Here is an 18,055-nt window from a genome sequence, read left to right as displayed (position 1 = left end):
AGGCCCAAGCAAGGAGTTGGGAGGAAGGGGAACTCAGTCTCAGGGCAATCAGACTCGTTGTGGTGAAGGATGAGCAGATAGGTGGAGAGATGGGTTGAAAACCCAGAGGGAGGAAGGATGAGCATAGTAATTCAGTTGCAGTGAATCATACAAACCAAAAGGATAAATAATAAAACCCGAAGTCAGAATATACCTCCAAGTGAGCAAATTTATAAATCAAAATTTGATGCCAAAAAAGAAATTTCTATATATAGTATTATGAGGACTGTTCAGATCCAGAGCAAAGCAAGTAGATTTTTCTAAGCTGGCCCCACTATTGGCATTTTTGCTGAATTATAGAGCTGAGCAGGATGAAACAAGAACTCAGTTAGGCAATTACAATGCAGAAAGCACCTAATCTCACTTCCTCTTACAGAAGAGGGACAAACTCCAAGTATTTAAAGCCACCAGTGGTCAAGTCCGATGCAGACTCTGACCATAGCATTGAAGTCATCAGAACACAATTCAGTAAAGCTAATCGTGTCTGACTTTCTTCTATGGGACAGCAGAGTTATCCACTTGACATGCTGCTACATAAGGAGAAAGATGAATGGAAATCATAATGTATGCTCTAGATCTGGGGGACATCCAGCTCGTTGGCCATATAAGGCCCACGAAATCATTTGGTCTGGCCTTGCCAAGGCCTTAGGGGTGAGTTAATTGATTGACCAAATATAGCAGGCTAATTTTTAATATGATAATTTTATATGGCCCACAAATGATGTTATAGATATCCAGATGGCCCTTGGCAGCAAAAAGGTTCCCCACCCCTGCCTGCTCTAGATGGTAAATTTTTTAAATCCACAGATAAAGCACAGACACTTTTGTAAATTCATTTTTGTTCAATCCATTTTATTCTAATCTATTTATGTGCAAAGAAAGATTATTTTTTAAAAAATCAAAGAAATGTTAGTATAAATTAAACTAGGCAAACTTAGACTGTATAAAAGGATAACATAAGCCCTCTTAGAATCTGTAAGAGCTGATTTAATGGAATGCATACACACATAATATTTTTAAGAATTCTTATAAGAGCTCTATATCAATGACAGCAAAAGGATCTTATGTAAACCATAGTAACCTACCAGAGGACCAGGTGAAGGACCACTCGGAACCTAGCAGGCCTGTGAAGCACACTGCACATGACTAGTGCCCTCTTTTAAGAAAAGAGACATAGCAAAATTTAACATCATAAGAGGATTCATTACCAGGCTCCTTTAATGATGAACTTCTCTAGGGCATGTGAACTAAAATCTGATTTATGGGACGTCAACAAGCACATGAATGTTAAGAAACATTGTTTTGGTTAAACAGAAAAATAAATGTTTGTCTTGCTCTACACTCACTGTGCATTTAGTACATGTGTCTCTCCTGGATGACAGATGGTCCAAATTAGGCTAAACATTAAACATTATGCCCCCGGTAGACTTGAGCAATAACAGTTTTCAGAGGAATAGTCAGTGCCAGCATGTGTCAACAGAAGTAGTTTTAGGCACAGCAAAGGAATCAGCCACTTGGGGTCTAGCCAGCTCTCTTTTCTGCCTCTCCATTCTGCCTGTCTGATCCACAAAGGCAATTGCTAGGATATTTTCTAGATTCTCCCCTTTAGGTCTCAATGAACACTTCAGCAAATGCCCAGAACTTCCAATTGGGAGCTCATTGATTGGAGATGATAACGTGGGCCAGGACCAAGCAAGTGAGAGCAGGAAAGACCTGCCTGTCCTTGCCTTTTGTTTTGGAGGTGCTTGTTTACATATTTGACTCCTTTGCATTCCAAAGGCCCTGGTTTGTCATATCTTTTTTTTTTTTTTTTTTTTTAAGTCTATTTTATTTGCTGGTAGGGACTTTCACAACTGTCTTGGCCAACCTTGGGAGCTTGTATTCCACATTATAATCTCAGCCTCCAGCAGAAAGGAAGATACTGACTTTGTTTTAATGTTTAATGTATGTTAACAGTTTAAAAGCAACCCATCTACCCACCTGTGATGGTTAATTTTATGTGTCAACTTGGTAAGTCACAGTACCCAGCCAGATGTTTGGTTGAACATTATCCTAATCTAGGACCTAGATGTTTCTGTGAAGGTACTTTTTTAGATGAGATTAACTTTAAATTGGCTGACTCTGAGTAAATTAACTTCCACAATATGGGTGGGCTTCACCCAATCAGTCAACAGACTTAATAGAGAAAGACTGACCTTCAAAAGAGGGAGAATTCTGGCAGCACACCACCTTTGGACTCAAACTGCAACACCAGCTCTTCCCTGGGCCTCCAGCCTGCCCGCCCACCCCGCACGTTTTGGATTTGCCCGTCTCTACAATTGTTTCAGCCAATTCCTTAAAATCTCTCCATCTTTTTCTCTCTGTATATTTCTGTACATGTTTTAGGTTCCATTTCTTTGGAGAATCCTGACTAATACACCACTATTGAGCTTAAGAAATAATAGAACATCCTCTGAACTTTTGAGTTCCACTGAGCGCCCCTCCCTGGGTCATATTGACTTTGTATTGTGTTTTTTCCTGGTAACAGAGACACTTGATCAGCAAAATCACTCAAGGAAGAGAGTTGGCACTTGACCCAGTAGATGGCACGGATATCACTACATTCAGCATGGAAACTTGCACTAGGCTTAATGAATTAATGTCACTTCCTATCACCATTTAAGTCATGTATCACCTGTCAGACCAAAAATACAGCAGCTAGGATTCTGCCAGGCAGCCTGCCCAGTTTGGGCTCTTCTGAGGAGCTCAGGCCTCTCTGAATGACCCCATCACTGCAGAGCAATAACATTCCTGCAGGCTACACAACCTATATTGTTGGGTGCAGTTCTGTTCTTTCTAACTTTTATCAAAACAGGAAAGATTTGACCTTGCAAAGACTGCGGAATGCATCCCTTCCTTTCCACACTACTTCCTTGTTTCAGGCCGTCATTTCATAGCTCTCACTCTGCAGTGTCTGTCCTACCCTGGGCTTCTGGGTTCATACAACTGTTCTTCTTCTCAAAAACCTTCACAGTGGACTCCCAATTTTCTTTGTCTCCTTCTCTGCTCTGCACCCGTCACATAAAAACGAACAAATTCTTGCCCTAGCCAGCTTGGCTCAGTGGATAGAGCGTCAGTCTGCGGACCGAAGGGTCCCAGGTTCGATCCTGGCCAAGGGCACATGCCTGGGTTTCGGGCTCGATCCCCAGTGGGGGGTGGGCAGGGGGCAGCCAATCAATGATTCTCTCCCATCATTGATGTTTCTATCTCTCTCTCCTTCTCCCTTCCTCTCTGAAATCAATAAAAAAATATATTTAAAAAAAAGAAAACAAACAAATTCTCAAAGGTGCCATATACTCCATTGTGTTTGTATTTTTCCTCGTATCTGTTGTTTTGCATTTTGCTAGAAGCCTTTTCTTTATTTTTCCATCAGAGCATTCCTAATCATATAATAAGGCCCACTCAAATGACAAATCCTATATAAAACTTGCTAGTTCCCCTGTCCCATTAGAATTAATTCCCGCTCTTGTACATGCCCATATACCTGATTCCTACCTCCATTGTAAAAATTTATTCTATTAGCACTTTACAAGCTGGTATTAGGGTTCTGTGGTGATATGTTAAGGGAGAAGATCAAAGATAATTCTAACGGAAAGATATCATGTTCACGTAGAATCATCCATCCCCTACAAGGAGTAAGGAGTTTTACTGAGCCAATCAACTCGACCTGTTTTTGTTTTGTTTTTTAATGACTAAGTCCCAAGAGGTTCTTGGGTCTCCCCTGCTAATTAGCTTCTGGTACAGGGCCCCACTAGTTTGCCAGACCTGCCTACACACGACTGACAGGGAAACAGGAGAAATGGAAGGAAGAGGCATAGAAAGAAGGGCTCATTGCTGTGGCGGTACCGAGATGACATTGCCGCCAGGAGGAGGTGCTTGCCGGGCATTGGAAATGCCCACCTGAAGCTCAGTAGAGGGCAAAAAGAAACTTGGAAATCCTGAGCCAAGAGACCAGAACTAAATCCAGGACAACAAATAAGACTACCAGGCCAGTCCTTGGGAAGACCACCTATGTCAGAGGTAAAGAAAAAAGCGGATGAGCCAGGTAGGAGTCTTAAAAAAAAAAAAAAAAAGTCAGGAAGAATATCAGCAACTCTTCAATGGAGGAGTTCCAGGTGTAGGGAAGGGTCACGAAAGTCAGTTGTGACAATGGACAATGGGAGAGAAACAAATCTGCCAGTTGGAATGGTGACCTTTGATAGATTTTAGGGGAGAAATGTAGGAAACCAGGCCGCAGAGACTTAAGGAGTTAGTAAACGTTAAGACAATTCTAGTAAATGTTGGTAACGTGGTAAGGAGAAAGAGGAAACCAGAGTTTGATCAAGAGTGAGATCAAGAGAAAGGTTTGTGGTGTTTTTTTTCTCTTCTCTTTTCCATAAAACTCCTTCTTTCTCTCTCTCCCTTCCTTCGTTCCTCTCTTCTTCTTATTCCTTGTTCTTCTTAGTATATAAAACACATATATATATTCATCTCTAAATTAAATATTTGTAGGCTGAGAGGAATAATCCAGTGAATAGAAACAAAGTAGTGATTTAAAAAGAGGCAATAATTGATAACATAAAGCCCTGGCCAAGAGCTAGTAGCCAAAGATAAGAACATCAGAGAGAAATAGAACTCCTTACTCTAAAGAAGGGAGCACCACTTACATAGAAATTTAGGAATGGAGAGAGAGAAGAATGAACGGGACTCACATGTCATGGGGGCTTGGATCCACAGCAGTATATTGCCCAGTCCAGTGGTCGGCAAACTCATTCGTCAACAGAGCCAAATATCAACAGTACAACGATTGAAATTTCTTTTGAGAGCCAAATTTTTTAAACCTAAAGTTCTTCTAACGCCACTTCTTCAAAATAGACTCGCCCAGGCCATGGTATTTTGTGGAAGGGCCACACTCAAGGGGCCAAAGAGCCGCATGTGGCTCGTGAGCCGCAGTTTGACGACCACGGGCCTAGTCAACTGTAGTGAGTGAAGGTGGTGAGACTGGACTTAGACTGTTCGGTGCCTGGTGCTTGGTGGGTGCTCAGTTAGAAGGAGCAGGTTTAGTTGAGAATGTAATAAGGAATCTTTTAAACAGAAAGATTGTTAATCAAGAGTGTGGACTCCATTGAGTTGACTGGGGCTTTCAGAGGAAATATTTGGCTTGTTTTCATAAAATTCTCCTGCAACACTCTTGCAATACAACCTGGAAACATAAGGGAAGAAAGTGCTGGCAGTTACTTCAGGTTGAGGACAGACAGGTGGATTGACAAGGTAGGAAAAAGGGAGTGGAAATGAGAGTTGACCATGATCATGTAGGAGGCCCTTGAAATATGGAGCCCAAAATGTCAAACCATCCTAGAGATGGCAACCCTACTCAGGTCAAAGCCTCCAACATCTATAAAACTGTCTGTGCTGGTAACATGAACATGACATCAGTCCCAAATAGATTAGCCCTTTAATTTCTAGAGTTTTTCCTCTGCCCCAAACAGTCTTACCCTTAGTCACCCTTTCATTTTACTAAATTCTCTTAATCCTTCAGATTCCAGCTTAGATGTCACTTTTTCCAGGAAGTCTTTTCAGATTCCAGCTTAGATATCACTTTTTCCAGGAAGTCTTGTCTACAACACCTAGGTTGCTTCTACAGTATTTGAATTTTCCTCATTGGAAAAAAAAAAAAAAAAAAAAAAAAAAAAAAAAAAAAAAAAAAGGTCAGATTATTGCTCTTCTCTTAGACTAGGCTAAAAAGCACATGAAATCAAAGACTTTGTTCACTCTTGGGTCCCTCCACCTAGCCAGTCACCATGTAGGCTGTCAGTAAGCATTTGCTATATAAATGTAGAAGCCCCTGCACACTTTGTATTAACTGGGAAAGTAGATGCTAAAATGCCCAATGGCTCTGAGAGAGAGAGAGAGAGAGAGAGAGAGAGAGAGAGAGAGAGAGAGAGAGAGAGAGAGAGAAGAGATTCTAAACCAGAGAGTTTCAGACAAGATTGTCACAATCAGACAATCGGATTGTGATTACTCCCTGGCACCATAAAAGAGACGTTCTCCAGAGCAGTAGGCTCCCCCGTGGAATTGAAGTCCATTTTGTCTTTTGCAAAGACATGATCTCTCTTGGTGGTAAATGTGAGAGCTCTAACTTACAGAACGTACGTGCTCAGGTGCAACAGTCCCCACAGCTGAAAACAGAGAGAGGTATCCAAGATTTGCTGAAAGAGAGAACTGGAACCAGGACTGGAGTGGTGTTCCTTACCAATCCCCCGCCCCCCTCCCCCCCTCCCAAATATTCCTTCGGCCTCGTCACTGTTTTCTTAGGGACCCTGGATCACAGACCTCTTCATCAATTCCAGGGTTCTCCTTGTCCATGATGAACTCCACACACCCCGGGTCCCATGCAGCAGCCCCAGGGCTGAGAGATTGTTATTTGGTTGCACAACCGTAGCCTGTTGTTTGGGAACTCTGGTCTGTAAGGTATGCAGCACCACAGAAAAGCAAATGACTTAAACATGACTATCAGACATCACTTTCTTAAAGTCTCTTGCCATACCTGCTCAGGGAATTAGTCACCAGCCTTCACTAAGGGACTGAAGAATTATCTTTCCTGAACTAAAGGCCCATCGATTCATGTGAGAACTCTGCTACTGTCCTATTAACAGGGTTTTCATCACATCACAAACAGATTAAGAAGGGGCCGATGGACTTATATAGAACCTGGGACCAGCATGATTCTCCGCCATTATAGAGTTTCCCTTTCTGGTATTCTGTGTAATCATTGCATTTCAAAGGTCTTTTAGAAGATTAAAAGCCAACTTGTTCTTATATGGAAGGAAGTGAATCAGTTGATACAAAGAGAAAGAAATGTAATTCCTCTTTTTAAGAAATGAACATATAAAATTAAGGTCAAGTTTACAACTGTTAATAATGATGTTTCCAAAATATAGGGGTTGGCAAAAGTAGGTTTACAGTTTCATGATGACATTATTTTAAATTAATGAAGCTATTGTAATGATCATAACCTGCATGTCATATTTCATACAAACAACTGTAAACATACTTTTGTCCATCCCATATATAGAATTTCTATTTTAAAGAAGGCACTTATTTATAGTCATTGCATCATTTTACCGTCCCCCCAAACAAAAATCATTTAATACTCATCTTCCTAAGCCATTGAAAGTAATGCTGAATAGTCCACAGTAGAATGCAGGCCCTCACATCTTTCACCTATTAGCTGTGCCATGTACCTCTCTGCATGTCAGATTTCTCATCTCTAAATGAACACTGAACTCATAGGGCTGATAACAGGATGAAATGAGATAAGAATTGTAAACTACTAAGAACACTGCCTGACATACAAATGTTTTATTACTGCTCAGTAAATATTAAGGAAAGAAAAAAAATGCAGTGATGATGCTATTAAAATCAGGGTTTATCTATCCTATATAATAAAGAGGTAATATGCAAATTGACCCTCATGCCCTTGTGTCACAAGACGGCTGCCCCCATGTTGTCACAAGATGGCCGTCCGCACATTGTCACAAGATGGCCAGCAGGGGAGGGCAGTTGGGGGCAACCAGGCCTGCAGGGGAGGGCAGTTGGGGGGGAAAAGGCCTGCAGGGGAGGTCAGTTGGGGGCGATCGGGCCAGCAGGGAAGCAGTTAGGTGTCAATCATGCCAACAGGGGAGTGGTTAGGGGGCAATCAGGCTGGCAGGCAGAAGCAGTTAGGGGCAATCAGGCAGGCAGGCAGGCAAGTGGTTAGGAGCCAGCAGTCCCGGATTGTGAGAGGGATGTCTGACCCCTGCGGGATAGGGCCTAAACTGGAAGTAGGATATCCCTCGAGGGGTCCCAGACTGGAGAGGGTACAGGCTGGGCTGAGGGACACCCCCAAGTGCAAGAATTTTGTACACAGGGCCTCTAGTAAGTAATAAGCCTTTATTGCTTGAGGCATTTACTTCCTTATTTATTTATTTTTTTGTCTGTCCAAAGTTAGTCAGAAAGCTGATTCTGGGAAATACCCTCATCTGTGCTTAAGTCACATTCTGTCAATAAGATAAATATAGAGGGAAAACGGTTGAGTATGAATCATGAAAACCCATCTTGTGTTTAGAAAATATCAGTGTTTAGGAAACAGTGGTATATGTCAAATATTTTGAGGCAAACAAACAAAACATTGTTTTTTGTGTTACATGTGAAAGCAGTGGCCTAAAGGAATATGTTTCTTCATCACTAGATAAGTAGTATCATTGGTTATAGGAATAATTATGCTTACTGCTTTATGAAATTGTTTTCTAATAAATTTTTAGTTCACTGCTGCCATGTTAATAATCTCTGAGTATGTTTTAGAAAAGAGTGGAAAAAACAGAAGTCAATGAATTAATAACTATCACTTATCAAGCACCTGTTATTTGCTTTACACATTCATAAACAATTTAGCTGCATGGCTTAATGTAATTTTAATAACACTGAGGTAGATATTATTAGTTTCATTTTATTCATGGGGCTTAGAGATGGTACCAAAGATCATGTATCTACAAATTTGCAGAGCTAAGATTTAAAGCCATATCAAAACTAGATATTTGACTACTATATTACATGTTTCCTACTGGCAATTAATTATAAAGCTATTAGTATTGAGATGTTAATTACAAATAATTTTTCACTTGGAAAAGATGAAATTTCCTTATATCTATATGATATAGTTTGAATATTAGTATTTCATGAGAAGATAGGTACATGAAAAATTGAATATATTTCTGAAATTATAAGAAAGTAACTGCAAAAATTTGGCAATGATTGCGTGGATTAATACTTACATTTTGGTAGCTAATGTGTTATATCAAAGATTTTATGGATTTATTTATTTATTTATTTTGTTACAAAATAGAAATGACCCTTAGGAAAAAAGTTAGATATTCAAGAAACATTTGCAAAAAGGAACAAACTGAAGTCCACTTTCATAGTGCTTATTTTCAATGACATTCATAAGTATTCATTTTTAAAACTTGATTAGGTATATTTAAATCATACATGGGATACATACACCTTTGTTCAGTCAAATGATACAGACACAAATAGAAAGCTAGTAATATCCCCTCACTCTTTTGCACTAAGCAATTCTGATGTGTATCTTACCACATATTTTCTTCATTAATATTAAAATATACAAATGTGTAAAGAATATATATGGATAAGTTGGATTTCAAAATGTTTCACATTTTATTCTGGTAGTGCATTTTTGGTTTTACTTAAATATAATGTAGATGTTCCTCTAAGACAATAATTTACATCTTAATCAGTGATTCAATGCATGCTACAGATTAGAATCACTTGGGGAGCTAAAAAAAAAAAAAAAGAAAGAAAAGAAATTGCCAGAGCCCCACCCCCTGAGATTCCAGATTAATTGGCCTGGGTGGGGCCTTGGCATCAAGCTCCGCAGTTGACTTTGATGTGCAGCTAGTTAAAACCACTGATTTAAGCAACCCCAACAGGCTGGAAGTGCCAGCCAGCCGTCTGCGGAATGGTTCTGGCACACCTCCTCCCGGGAAGGCCCACCGCTAGGACAGCTGCAGTGCTGATGGGGGAGACTCTGGGGCGCCCACGTAAAGTCTCCTCAAGAAGACGGGCTTGAGAGGAAATATGTTTCCTCTTAAATCATGTTAGGGACAGTCACATGACTGCAAAACGTGTAACCAGGGCCAGGAATTTCAGAGGCCACGTAAGCAACCGTCTGCTCCGCCAGGCTGGGTGACTGCACTCCAGGGATGTGCCCTGGCCTGCAGAGGTGCCTGCGTTTCCCATCTCAGGAAGCCACACCCGGACTTGTTTCTCCCGGTCGGGGGAGGCACCTCTCACCGGCTGAAGGAACTTGTTTGGCCGCTCCAGGCTGGTTTGGGAGAGTTTGCAAGTCAGCTCCATGTGTCTGTCGTGGTGAAACATGTGGATGGTCATTTCGTCTTCTTGACTCTCGCTACGCGTTTGAGAACCTGGAAAATAGCGGCACAAAACAGGAGAATTATGGAGGCCTTTGCTCCTCTTTTAATTTTGTTTCTGTGAGATGAAACAATTGGCAGCCAGTGACCATCAGGTTTCGGCCTGAATTATTGCCACCATTGGTTCTGCCTTCAACAAATGCCCTTTCCCTTTCTCAAAGCACTTATTTGATCGGAAGTTTTGAGAGACCAGACAAGGTTGTTAGAATTTATTTAGGAGTAAAAAAATAAAATAAAATAAAATAAATTAGCTGTGAGTTTTAAGCTAACAGAGCCTGGCAGGTGAGTGGATAAAGCCACATTCTATTTAATGAGGGAGAGAATAAATGTCAGGGAGTGAAAAAAAAAAAAAAAGCAATCAGAACTAAGCAATTTTTCTGTTTCTTTTCTAGTTTTAAAACAATAACATTAAATGTTTCGATTTTATCCCTTTACACACCAAAAAATAATTGCCAAGCGTTTCAAGCCTTGGTAAATGGGTGACTTGTTACAGAGTTTCAGCAGAACAAGAAGGAGCCAGACCGGCAACCGCAGGCCATCTGCACTGCGATGGGGAGGCCCTGGGCCGCGGGCTTGTGCGCTGGGAAACGGCCCCCCGTCCCACACCTGGAGCTGGGGCGGCCAGCTGCCAGGCTCCGCCCCCGACGTCACGGGGGGCGGGGCGGCGGGCGATTGGCTGGGGCACCCGCTGCTCCGGAGCCGGCGGAGAGGCAGGACTGGGAAAGGGAAGAGGAGGTCGCCGGTCTCCCGGCTCGGCTCCAGCTCTGGCAGCTGAGTTTGGAAGCTGTTTGAGAAGTGATTTTTTGTTTTGTTTTTTTGTTTTTTACTTTATTTTTTTTTAATTCCCGAGGCAGATGGCTGGCGTGGAAGCACCACCCGTCTCTACCCTTCGGATCTGTGCTTGGCTCTTCTCTTGCTTCTTGGGACTCGGGATCGTCGTGCTGTGATGCGTGCCGGGGGACGACTCGGTAAGGGTGCAGAGCGAACCCCTTTGGCTGATGCTTGCCTTCAGTTTCATTATCCACCGTCTTCCCTTTCTCTCTTTCTTCTCGGTCTCACTCTGCCCCTCTTGCTCTCCCTCTCCCCCAATGACTGTGTTCAGTTTGATGAACTGCCTCAAAACTAGACGTTAGGGCTGTCGAGCCTTTTTTTTTTTTTAAGGAAAAACACACCATTTTCAGTCCCTTGATTTCGAAAGAGGAATTATTTTAACTTTTCTGAATGCTGGGTTTTGTGGAAAGGCAAATTATGATTGCGCCCCCCGCACACCCCCCCCCCCCACACACACACTTTCACACCTACCTTTGTCATCTCATTTTGAAATGCAGGAGTTTAAGGCAATTTTGGCCCTGTCTCAAAGGTAATGAAGAGGATGGGAGGTTGAAAAGCCATGGGTTGATTCCTTAAGGGGGAAAATGGTGTTTGTTTTGGAGCTTGCCCACAAATAGTTTTTAAGGGAAAGCTGCAAAAAAAAAGTTGGTGCTCTTCCCAGCAAACACTAACTTTGCAGAACTTCATAGTTGTTTGTGGCATCCTTCATTTTACATTATAAAACACATAGTCACATTCGACTTTGCACGGCAGCGAGACAGCTGGCTGGTTAGGGACACACTCCAGTGTGGAGGGTTAACCTCCCTGTGCCTTTAGAAAGGATGCATTTAAAGTAGTCTTAATCATAAGGGCATGTTAACACAGGTATTTAGAAAGTTATCTAACTAAGAGCAAAGTTCCTTCTTGCTTCTTTTCACCTAGTTCTTTGCAAGGAGAAGAACAACCCTATAGTCTGAGAGCAAGCCTTTGACTAAAATCAACCTTGAAAGATGGACCAACAAGGATTGGCTCCTTATCCACCAACATGTATTATATTCTGTATCAGAAAAGTAACTCCAGAGTAGATAATTATTTTTAAGTTGGGCTAGGTCACATTTCTGTGAAGATACCATTATTTAAAAAATCTTTGCCCTAGCCGGTTTGGCTCATTGGATAGAGCATTGGCCTGCAGACTGAAGGTTCCCGGGTTCGATTCTGGTCAAGGGCACATGCCTGGGTGTGGGCTTGGTCCCCAGTGGGGGGCTTGCAGGAGGCAGCCGATCGATGATTCTCTCACATCATTGATGTTTTCCATCTCTCTTTCCCTCTCCCTTCTTCTCTGAAATCAATAAAAATATATTTTAAAAAATCTTTGTTGGCTTAAAAAATATAGCATATATATTTATTTTTTATTTCAGAGAGGAAGGGAGAGGGAGAGAGAGAAACATCAGTGATGTGAGAGAATCATTGATCGGCTGCTTCCTGCCCTTCCCCCCCCCCCCCCACCCCACCACCACTGGAGATTGAGCCAACAACCCCAGCATGTAACCTGTCAGGGAATCCACCTGTGACCTCCTGGTTCAAGGGTTGATGCTTAACCACTGAGCCCCTCTGGCTGGCCCTTGGTTGGCTTTTTAAGAGCAAACGTGTAGTACATAATCATTGCAACAGAGTAAACTCACTCACTGCCCCAGTGTGAACTCCCACAACAATCTCCTGTAAAAAGTAATGTCTTATCTTCCTGGACTCTTTCCTATTCTCATTACAAATACATATTACATACCTACATGCGGATAGTTTGTTTTTATCAAAATGAGATCATACTGCTGTGAAAGAATTTCCATCTAAAGTGAACTAGAGGATATAAAGTGGACAGTCTCAGGCATGTGCCCTCAGAAAAACAAAACTAAAGGACTGATAGATGATTTCCTATAAATGCTTGGTTTACAGAAAACTGATCCTGTGGCATTGGCATTTTCTTAAACATTAGTGTGTTAATCAGGTGGCCTCATATCAACCTTGACAGTTTTGCTCATGAACCATAAACTTATAAACCTCTGTTTCCAGAAATGTGAACAAGACCAACCCAGGTCGAGTTGGTCTCACGAAATTGGTCTAAATTGAGCTTTATTTGTGTGACTGGATTGGTTTTGTCTGCTTGAGGAATTTTCAAAGCTGGTCTCAGTTTGATTTCATTTTAATAGACTCTAAACTCTCCCCACTTCCTGTTCCCTGTCCATAAATACAGCCTACCCCAAACCCTCAGTGGGTTTGCCTGTAGCTTGCTACAGTATGTGTGTTCCAAATTGTAATTTTTCTGCTATTTCTCATTGAACTCACCTCCTTTCTTTTCTTTTCTTTTCTTTCTTTCTTTCTTTCTTTCTTTCTTTCTTTCTTTCTTTCTTTCTTTCTCTCTCTCTCTCTCTCTCTCTCTCTCTCTCTCTCTCTCTCTCTCTCTCTCTCTCTCTCTCTCTTTTTTCCTTGACAATTTTGAGCTTGCTTCTTTATTTGGGTCAACGCTGTAATGGTTTCCCCCACTATTTAAAAGTAGAGCATTCCTATGAAAACTTATCGTAAACCAAAATGGCATAAAGCAAAGAAGCAGTTAACATTAATTTATATGGGAAAAATTTGAGTTTTCCCAGACTAAAAATAAAATAACAACCTATCAACTCATACCAAATACTCTTAATTATGTTCAGTTTTACACTCAACGTAACACCCTTATGAGCATTCAGGCTTTTCTGATACCTTAGGACACATATTGCTAATAGAGGTGCAAAATAAACCGAGATAAAGCACAGATGTTCACAGACGCAGTTCCCAGCTCTGGCAGCTTAATGCTGAGATGCTGAATGTAGTCCCCGGGAAGGGCTTTGGCGGGGCCACTCGCTGCAGGGCATGCTGCTGCCTCTGTAATGATTGCTGCCAAACACGTGCTGAACACTATTTTCACTTTTTGCCTTTTTTCGTAAAATTGAAAATCTTCTTCGGATTTCTTTTGGTTAGCGGAAGCAGGTACTAATGTGGGTCTTTTGTAAAAATGAGTGGTGTGATGCAAGCTTTGAAAAGCTCAGGATACCTGCATGTAATGGAAAGCAACAACATTTAAAAAGTTTTAGGGAGTTTAAAAAATAATACTGCAACTACTACTTTAACATTTGTTAAATTGTATGAAAAGGATGGAGAATCTAGGCAGTCTAAAACAGGATGGATGTCAGGAATATTTGGCCTTTGCACAGCAAGAACGGAATACTTTTGAATACAATTACTTACAACTAAATAGAAATTGAATAGGATATCATTTATTTTGATGCCAGTAAAATGAAGGAAATGCTCAGAATTTGATGACAACTTATAATAGAAAAAAATGACTCCTTGTTAGACAAATGTACTTTTAAGAATCAATTTTAAAAATTAAGAGGTAAAAAGTGAGCACATATTCAAGTCTTCATTAGATGTCTTATTGTCTGATCTAGTTGGAAGTATTTTTTTTTTTAATGAAGGAAAATCAAAGAAAATGCTACAAGCAAGCTCACTTAGGGATTCTTAAGAATCAAAGCATTGGTGAAGGTAAATTTAATAGCTTGTCAATGCTTGAAGCAAGGAAACTCCATTTATCAAGTCTTGGAACAATTATGTGTGTGGTGGATGCTCTCATTATTCCTGGTCAATAGTTACAGCAGCTGACCAGCTTTCCTTACACTTAGAAGAGGCTTGTTGTGAGCGTATTCTCTTGAAAACACTGTTCCCTTCCTATTATCTTCAATGAGTGTATTTAATTTCAGAAATTATCTTAGTCACAGAAACAATACTTGTCACAAAACCAGTATCACTATTGGAGTAAGAAGTGGTCTTAGTTTCATAAGAATTGCACCCTTAATGGGATCTTCTTTTATGATGCTCAATGAAGAGTGTATTCATTCAGTTATTTGAGGTAATAATATGGGACTCTGTACTAAAACTCATAATCCTTGATATAGAAATACATCCTAAGGAAGTCATCTGAATTCCATATGAAGATTTGTATATATGTTTATTACAGTGTTATCTGTGATATGGAAAAGTATTTAAATAAAATTAATTCCACAATAGCAAGCTTTTAAAATAAGTTAATGTACTATATCTCTATATTGATAAATTTAGTTTCCAAAATATTTTTAAAAATTTTGTGATTTAGAAAGATTTTTTGCAATGTATTGAGTGAAAAAAGTAAGATTTAATACCATATCATCTTGAATGTATAGAATATAATTTTGAAATATAAATACATATAAAGTATCATTTGCTCAATAAATATTTATTAAGCTTGTACTACATATCAGGTATTGTCCTAAATTAATAAATGTTGAACAACACAGTTGCACTTCTCATTTGCATACAAGTTCTTGTTTGTATCAGTGGATATAACCACAGATATATCATGTACAAAAAAATTGGATTTCTAGGTAGTAAAGTTATAGCTTTTTATTTTTCAGTCTTTTTCTGATATATCCAAATCTTCTACAGCAACTATTATTTTTATAATCACAAAAATGCCATTTTGAAAAATATCACCACAAATACTATAACTAAAATTAAAAGACCAACTCTAAGCTCTGTATTTTATATACCAATATGCCTTTTACAAGCAGTGAGAGATTGATCAACACCTCTATGGAAAATGATCCCTAGTGAAAAACAGACTTAAGTGTGCAATTCACAAAGGAAAAATAATTTTGACTTTTCTAAGGTTCCGGGAAGAGAGATGCTCACTTTCCAATAACTGGAGAATATTCAGCATAAAAATATGTTACCATATGTTCACACATCACATTAACAAACATGGAAAGCAATTAAAAATGTGTGAGGTTGTTGGGAAGACTACTTAATAACATGGAAAAAATGTTCATGATATGAGGCATGAAAACACTAAGTTACAAAATGATGTCCTGTCTTTGAAAAATACTCCCATGATGGTCTGGCTGGTGTGGCTCAGTTGGTCGAATGTCGACCTATGAACCAACCAGGAGGGCATGGTTCCATTCCCGGTCAGGACAGATGCCTGGGTTGTGGGCTTGATCTCCAGTAGGGGGCGAGCAGGAGGCAGCTGATTGATGTTTCTCATCGATCTTTCTTTACTCCCTCTCCTTTCCTCTCTCTGAAATCCATAAAAATATAATGTTAATAGTACTTATGTTTGGGTGGTGGGATTATATATGATTTCTATTTTTCTCATGATATTAATCTGTAGTTTCTAAAATTTCTACAATAAATATATTTTAGTTTTGTCCTAGAATGAAGAGAACATAGACGATATTACCTTTCCCCTCTTTCACAAAGCCTCCACCATCTCTTGTATGTAATTTCATGTCAGGTGTCATTGTTTCTGAATGAGAACATTTGATTTATAAGGGAAACCACCAGATAAAACTTATTCTAGTCACATTCACTCTTCTGACTCCAGCTGTTTTCTAGAAGAATAAGCAGTGAGGGTCTGATTCAAGCTTTATTCCTTTCCACTTCCTGTCAATCACATCTGCTAAGGTCTCATGCTGATAGGCATTCATTAAATCTTCCTTAATTTATTTTTCTAAAATCTGCTTTGTTCCATTTAAGGCCTTTCTGAATGAGGAAGATGAGCACAATTACATTTCTGTTAGCAAAACGAACTTAAAAATTTCAACTCTATGGAGGGTAGGTAATAACAAAATGCCTCCAGGAAAGACAATACCATTGACTTTTCCTTCATGCCATTTCAAATACTTCTGTGTTATCACTGAGCTGACATCAAAAGCCACTCATCTGAGACACAAAGCTTTAAAAATAGTCTGAAAAGATATAGTTCAATACCTAAAGATTTGTGTTGGCTTGTTTTAGTATGTACTTCCTGGCAACAGATTCCCTTTTAAGACATAATAAAACTAAACATTTTTGTTAGTGTTTCATAAGAAAAAAGAAGGGAACATTTTCTCCATCCTTTGATTGTGGGTATATTTTTAGATGAAGATAAGGAAACAAACAGGAATCCTCATGACATTCAGCAGAGAGTTTGTTTTGCCTAGGGAATCAAGTTTTCTTATCAGAGGCCCTGAGTATCTTTGTAGAGGTGTGGAATGATAGAGTCCCACGGTGGTCATTAAAGTTGTAATTAATTAATTCTATGTGAAGTTAGAGACCCAGCATAAAAATATTTTCATAATGCATCTGTATACAACTTGGGCTCTTTTCTTTTAATATACTTTGGATTTAATCAAGTTAGATTACATCTCTTATTAATTGCTGGTAATTTTATTTGCCACCTCTGTTTATGTTACCATGCCCACAGGATGTTGAACATGGTCATTTCAGAATACTATAGATTGGTTATGTTCTGAAGATATTAGGAATCATCAGAAGGAATCTTGAAATAGGTTCTTACCTAGGAATTGAGAACCTTCTGACCAATAAGTGTTTTTTTCCCTCCCACTAACTTAAATTTTCTAATGTAAAGAGCAATGAAGGTGGTATTTAAAAAGTTTAACAGACTTGTTTTTGAGATTACTTTGATATCTAGAAATGTATATGCCCTTTGTAAGTATATGTTTTACTGCAATAATTATCTCAACTTTCTTTTGCTGTTCTGAAAGCTAAGCTGAAATTATAGCTGAATTTTGCCATAAACATGTCAAAGCCTATCTCATGAGCATTAACCTCTGAAGAATTTCAGGTTAATGAGGGAATCTCATGAAGTTCACATCTGATCCCTCTACAGGACAATGTATGCCTTGGAGGCAAGAACCATGGAGTTTACATAGGATGTTTCATCATTTTGGTTGTAGTGCCTGGAAAAGTGCATGGCTGACACGTTAGCCTTTTGGTACCTATTTATTAACCAGGTATGAGGAAAAGAGATCTCTGAACAGCGAAATAGGTTTCACTAAATACATCTTGTTAAGTTTCTATAGTCTGCTCCATGAAGACCATTGAGGTCATTCATTTCATTTATTTCTGTTTATCAACTATTCTAAGGTAGATGGAAGTAGGAGCTAAGTCTTAAGAAAGGCAGATATTTTGGCAGCCACAGGAGAAACAAACCTATAAAATTAGACACGAGCATTCAAAACAAGGAGGTCTTCAAGTACTGGAAGCCCACCTATGGAGAGGCTTCTGAAGACCCTGAAGGCATCACTATATAGAGCACTTTGCAGTGACTGGTGCTCAGTGCATTGGTGCTGAAT

General features: G+C 39.7%; 1 protein-coding gene across 3 annotated transcripts in view; it reads left to right on the top strand.

The window, feature by feature from the left end:
• Positions 1 to 10,729: 10,729 nt before the first annotated feature.
• Positions 10,730 to 18,055, top strand: part of ATP10D (ATPase phospholipid transporting 10D (putative)) — a 74,948-nt gene continuing 67,622 nt past the window's right edge. Inside the window, exon 1 of one of the 3 annotated variants that reach the window (XM_080682738.1) lies at positions 10,730 to 11,014. The gene's annotated coding sequence lies outside the window, so the exon portion shown is untranslated. The remainder of the gene's footprint in view (positions 11,015 to 18,055) is intronic. The other 2 variants (XM_080682737.1, XM_080682739.1) reach the window with 2 other exon arrangements.

Source organism: Plecotus auritus, assembly GCF_963455305.1.
Source record: "Plecotus auritus genome assembly, chromosome: 1".
Lineage (NCBI taxonomy): Eukaryota > Metazoa > Chordata > Mammalia > Chiroptera > Vespertilionidae > Plecotus > Plecotus auritus.
This window is presented reverse-complemented; position numbering and strand designations above follow the sequence as displayed.